Below are 6,059 nucleotides of genomic sequence, written 5' to 3'. Positions count from 1 at the left end.
GCCCTTTGTAACCTAATTGTGGAAGTGATATCATGTGATATATGCTGTATTCTATTCATTAGAAACAAGTCACTAGGTCCAATACACACTAACAAGGCTAAGAATACAGGGGGGCGAATTCATTATTAGGGGTTATCTAAGGAGGTGCCTACCACAGTCTTGCATATTTTGTCCCAATATATAGTTTGTGAGAATTTCTTCAAACGTAACACACATACTGTCTTTGACAAAAATAATACATACTGCCAGAAATAAGTTTATTACCAAATGTTGATTTTAGTGCTACTGCCAAGCACACTAGTTGTAAAATTATACACATTCTACTAACTACTATTTTGAGACCATATTATTGGAAACAGATGATTACTAAAGATGTTGTGTTTCTAGCACACTATTTACTCAGTATTTGATAAGTGTTACTGATACCTATTTGGAACAGGAACATTGAAGACAGGTATGAGATATTTGGCCAAGACTTTGTGATTACATGTGAAATATTTTGATAGGAGCTATCTATAGGGAGAAAGCTATAGAGATAAAAATCAGGATTTTCTAGTCAGAAGCTAACGTGATAAGTCAAGCTAAATTTTTCTTTAAACAGCTAAATAATCTGAATATATTTTCAAGTTCTGGTAAGCATCTTGATCTCTATTAACCCTGAGGACATCACTTAGGGTACTGAAACAGTAATTTCCAAATAATATAGAAGTTGTTTTTGAATTTCTTTACATGAAACAATTTTCATACACACAGCATTTTATTAGTATTTTCTGGTAACATATAACACACTATCCTTTGTATTATAATTTTGCTGCTATTATTTTTAATACATGTCTTATTTTCTTCTACTGTAACAAGGAACCAGGATTTTGAGATTATGACCTTCATCTTGTAATGAATTCTCTGGTCTTCAGTTTCCTGGTCTCTGAATGTGGATGTTGGATTGAATGCTGTTTAACATTCCCTACAGATGTATCTACTCTATTATATTCTGAACATCAGTTCCTTCAAAGAAAAATGTGTATCATTCTTGTGTTTATTCTCTAATGGGATTTAGTATGTAGTTGGTACCTAACAAATATCTGTAGAAGAAGAAGTAAAATAATATGGACTAACATTATTTTGATATTGGATACATTGTTTTAGAAATTTAATTAACCATATTTCACTTAGAGAGGATTCCTACTACATAAATTTTGTGTTCTCTATCATTTTGGCTTGTATTTATTTCATTTAGGTCATTTGAAGCCAGGAATATATTTTTATTTTTATGATAACTTTTATTCTCTGATATAGTTTTTTTTCTTTTTTTTTAGAAAGCAAAACCAAAAAAGAAACCTTATTTTAGCATGATTTTATATTCTATTTCAGGAAGTTAGTATTTGTTTTTGCTAAAACTGACTTTTCACTCTTGGTAGCTAATTACCATTTCTTTAGGACTAAGGTTGTGATAGATGCCAGCAACTAGAGAGGTTTCGATTCACATTCTCATAACATATTCCTAATCAATCAGTAAAATAACAGATGCACGGAACATGTTCCTACACAAGCATATGGTAAGTATCACAGTTTTCTTAACCTCATGTTAAAAAAAGTTTTAAAAATAAAAACAAAATTAAAAACAAATTTACCTGCTGTTTAATTCTTGCTCATCAAATATTTAATTAAAAATTACTGCTGGGCTTCCCTGGTGGCGCAGTGGTTGAGAGTCCGCCTGCGGATGCAGGGAACGCGGGTTCGTGCCCCGGTCCGGGAAGATCCCGCATGCCGCGGAGTGGCTGGGCCCGTGAGCCATGGCCGCTGAGCCTGCGCGACCAGAGCCTGTGCTCCGCAACGGGAGAGGCCACAATAGTGAGAGGCCCGCATACCGCAAAAAAAAAAAAAAAAAATTACTGCTAAGGCAATGTGGCAAACCATAATCTCTCTTTTCAAATATACAGAGTGAAGCAACATTAACCAGTGAAAAGTTGAAAATATAATTTAGACCTCCAGTTTCAGCTCCAACATATAAAGAACCTGGAAGTCATCATTCTCGTGCTTACAATTTGAGAACTCTTGGTCAAAAACAAGAAAACAAGGAAAGTCTAAGAAATTGTCACAGCCAAGAGGAGCCTAAGGAGACATCAGTACTAAAAGTAATGTGGTACTCTGGGTGGGATCCTGGAAGAGAAAAAAGACATTAAGTATAAAGTGAGTTAATATGAATAAACTAGATACTTTAATAATAGTGTATTCATATTTGTTCATTAATTGTGACAAATGTACCATGTTTTATAAGATGTTAATAATGGAGGAGACTGGGCGAGGGTATATGGGAACTCTCTATAATTAACTTCTCAATTTTTCTATAAATCCAAAGTATTCTAAAAATTAAAGTTTACTGCAAAGCAAACAAAATTTTTTATTTTATCCATTTAGTTATGAAAGTTGTCCTTTGCTTAAGCTTTATTTTCCAGATAATTCTTCAAATGTTATCAATTAATTTGTCCTGAGGAGAACTTGTTAGGAAATATTTAAAGAATAGAAAATTAACTACTTTCCTTGTTTTTTTAATAATATGCACATCTGGGAGGTATGAGTTTATCCTATAAAACTTCAGTCTTTTTTTTTTTTAACTTTTCCTCAGCTAGAGAACAAAAATTGAAAAACAAACCCTGTTCTTGCATATTTCTCCACATCAGCACATTTTTTTTACTTGAACTTACAGATAAGTCACTATTATAAAACATGAAATGATATAAAAGGCAAATCAGCAATCAAGACAAATCCTTCCTTCTCACAAAAACGAACATAAGTGTCACTTTATAGAACTGCCTTAAGAATTCAGGGTCAAAATATGGTGTCTTTAATTGTTAAGGGCTTGCAAATATGGTTAAATAAAAATTATAAAAACATACTTCAGATACAAACAAGATAACCTCCCCAGAGCATATTGATTTACCAAGTGATCTCAGTTTTTCTGAAAAGAAAGAAGCAGTGATTTACACTATTTGCACAGTTTTTTTCCAATTTTGAGTCATATTGTATTTGTGCAAATCTTACCCAGTTCAGTTCTTTTCTTTCAAGAATCAAATTTCCTCTAGTCTGGGGCTGCATCTCTAAAGTGATCCTAATGATATCATGAATACTCTATGTGCGATAACATTTAACTGCATATTATTTATAATAATAGCTACTAACATTGCATGAGCACTTACAAGATGTGAGTATATTTCTAAGTTATTTGCAAACATTCTTAGCAATAAAGGATGCACTGCTATTATCCCTATTTTATGTATTGTGCAAAGACAAGATAAAAACAGGGCACAGACACAGTGAAATAACAAAGAACAACATTATATGGTGTCGCAGGTAAGGCTCAGGAGTAAATCTGAGAATACAGCCGGTCTGATAATAAGAAGGAAGATCCCCTACCAAAAGAACTAGGTCATAACTGGAATATCATGTCAAGTGTCCAGGCATACGAGAATAACATGGCATATGAGAATAACATTTTGTTTGTTTCTTGAATACTCCAAGTATTTCTTTTTTCTTGTCTGGTAATTCATACTTGATGGTTCTTTCTTGTAGGAATGCTCTGTCTACAAAATTAAATGGTTTAGTTTCTTATTTTCAGGTCTCATATCAAGTGTCTTCTTAGAGAAAATGCTTTCAGACTACTAACTTACAAACTCTACAACTACTGTCGTTCATGCTATATATGTTATCCTCCTCACAACAATTCTCAAAGCCAGAGTATTACGTTATTTTCTTTTTTTTTCCAGACAAGTGTTACTTATCTGACCTATCTGGAGTATAAGATCATTGAGAAGTCGTGTCATCACTTTCTTTATCTTTTAATTCACTATACCAGGAATAGTGTATGACACATAACAGGTGTTTGATATATATTTGCTGACTGACAAAAATGAGTGAGCAATGGATTTGGGTGCGATGTTGATGGAAATGTTTGATGGCGAGCAACTTTCTTCTTGAAACCAATTATTTCAGGGAAAACGCAGCTGCCTGGGGCGGGGGCGGGGGGCGCGGGGGGCAAGGCTTCCCCCTTCCCTATCCCTCCGGGCGCCCTCCCCCGCCCTCCAGGCCCTCTGGGACTACTAAGCCCAGTCGCTTGGAAGGCGGCAGTGGCGGCGGCACACTTTCCCGGGCTGTGGCTGGAGCAACGCTGTGATGCGCGCGCGGCGGGGCCCCTCGAGCCCTGGGAACCGGTGGACTGAGGGAGAGCGGGAGGGAATCCCGGGGCTGCAGTGCTGCGCCGGCGGAGAAGCCCTTCGGTCCCCTGTGAGCCGAGCAAGTGGGGCGGGGGTCTCCCGAGACCGCCACTGGCCCCTCGGCCCTGACGGGACCGCGCAGAGCGCGTCCCCCGAAGGCAGCCCCCGGGCCAGCGGCCCTGACTTGGCCCCGCGCGGCGGGCGCGGGGCAGCTCAGAGGGAGGAAGCAAGAGGGGCCGCCCTCCCCTCGGAATTGCGAGCGCCTTCCCCGGGTCCAAAATGCCCAAGAAGAAGCCGACGCCCATCCAGCTGAACCCGGCCCCCGACGGCTCCGCGGTTAACCGGACCAGCTCGGGCGGAGACCAACCTGGAGGCCTTGCAAAAGAAGCTGGAGGAGCTGGAGCTCGATGAACAGCAGCGGAAGCGCCTTGAGGCTTTCCTTACCCAGAAGCAGAAGGTGGGAGAACTGAAGGATGACGACTTTGAGATCAGTGAGCTGGGTGCTGGCAACGGAGGTGTGGTGTTCAAGGTCTCCCACAAGCCGTCCGGTCTGGTTATGGCCAGAAAGCTAATTCACCTGGAGATCAAACCTGCAATCCGGAACCAGATCATACGGGAGCTGCAGGTTCTACATGAGTGCAACTCCCCTTACACTGTGGGCTTCTACGGTGCATTCTACAGTGATGGCGAGATCAGTATCTGCATGGAGCACATGGATGGGGGTTCCTTGGATCAAATCCTGAAGAAAGCTGGAAGAATTCCTGAACAAATTTTAGGAAAAGTTAGCATTGCTGTAATAAAAGGCCTGACATACCTGAGGGAGAAGCACAAGATTATGCACAGAGATGTCAAGCCTTCCAACATCCTAATGAACTCCCGTGGAGAGATCAGGCTCTGTGACTTTGGGGTCAGCGGGCAGCTCATCGACTCCATGGCCAACTCCTTCGTGGACACAAGGTCCTACATGTCTCCAGAAAGACTCCAGGGGACTCATTACTCCGTGCAGTCGGACATCTGGAGCATGGGGCTCTCTCTGGTTGAGATGGCGGTCGGGAGGTATCCCATCCCTCCTCCAGATGCCAAGGAGCTAGAGCTGATGTTTGGTTGCCAGGTGGAGGGAGATGTGGCTGAGAAACCGCCGCGGCCAAGGACTCCCGGAAGGCCCCTCAGCTCTTATGGAATGGACAGCCGACCTCCCATGGCAATTTTTGAGTTGTTGGATTACATAGTCAATGAGCCTCCTCCAAAGCTGCCCAGTGGAGTATTCAGTCTGGAATTTCAAGATTTTGTGAATAAATGCTTAATTAAAAACCCTGCAGAGAGAGCAGATTTGAAGCAACTCATGGTTCATGCTTTTATCAAGCGATCTGATGCTGAGGAAGTGGATTTTGCAGGTTGGCTCTGCTCCACCATCAGCCTTAACCAGCCCAGCACACCCACCCACGTGGCTAGCATCTAAGCATTGGGGAAGAGCCGAGTCCCCTGCCCAGCAGCATGCCATGTTGCTTCTGGGCCTCCTTCCCATGCCTGTCTCTGTTCAGATGTGCATTTTACCTATGACAAAGGATGAAGAACACAGCATGTGCCAAAATTCTACTCGTGTCATTTTCAATATTTTCATCTTTATTCTTATTACTATCGTTATTCCCCTAAGTGGACTGGCTTTGTGCTTGGGGCTATTTTTGTGTATGCTGATGATCAAAACGTGCAATGTTGAACTACAGTGAAACTTTGGTGACTGTGGGTAGTCATTCTTACTGAAAACTGCACTGCTCTTCCACACCGTGACTGGCTGGCTGCCTGTATTTTCAGGATTCTTTGACACTTGGTGGTACTTCATTCTTGCCA

The 6,059-nt window shown here is 41.1% G+C and overlaps 1 pseudogene; it reads left to right on the top strand.

Moving 5' to 3' along the window:
• Positions 1-4,490: 4,490 nt before the first annotated feature.
• On the top strand, positions 4,491-5,670 carry LOC103080016 (dual specificity mitogen-activated protein kinase kinase 1 pseudogene; annotated as a pseudogene).
• Positions 5,671-6,059: the final 389 nt, after the last annotated feature.

Source organism: Lipotes vexillifer, unplaced genomic scaffold (assembly GCF_000442215.2).
Source record: "Lipotes vexillifer unplaced genomic scaffold, Lipotes_vexillifer_v1.1 scaffold523, whole genome shotgun sequence".
Lineage (NCBI taxonomy): Eukaryota > Metazoa > Chordata > Mammalia > Artiodactyla > Lipotidae > Lipotes > Lipotes vexillifer.
Note: the sequence above shows the minus strand (reverse complement) of the source record. Positions and strands in the feature narration are given on the sequence as shown.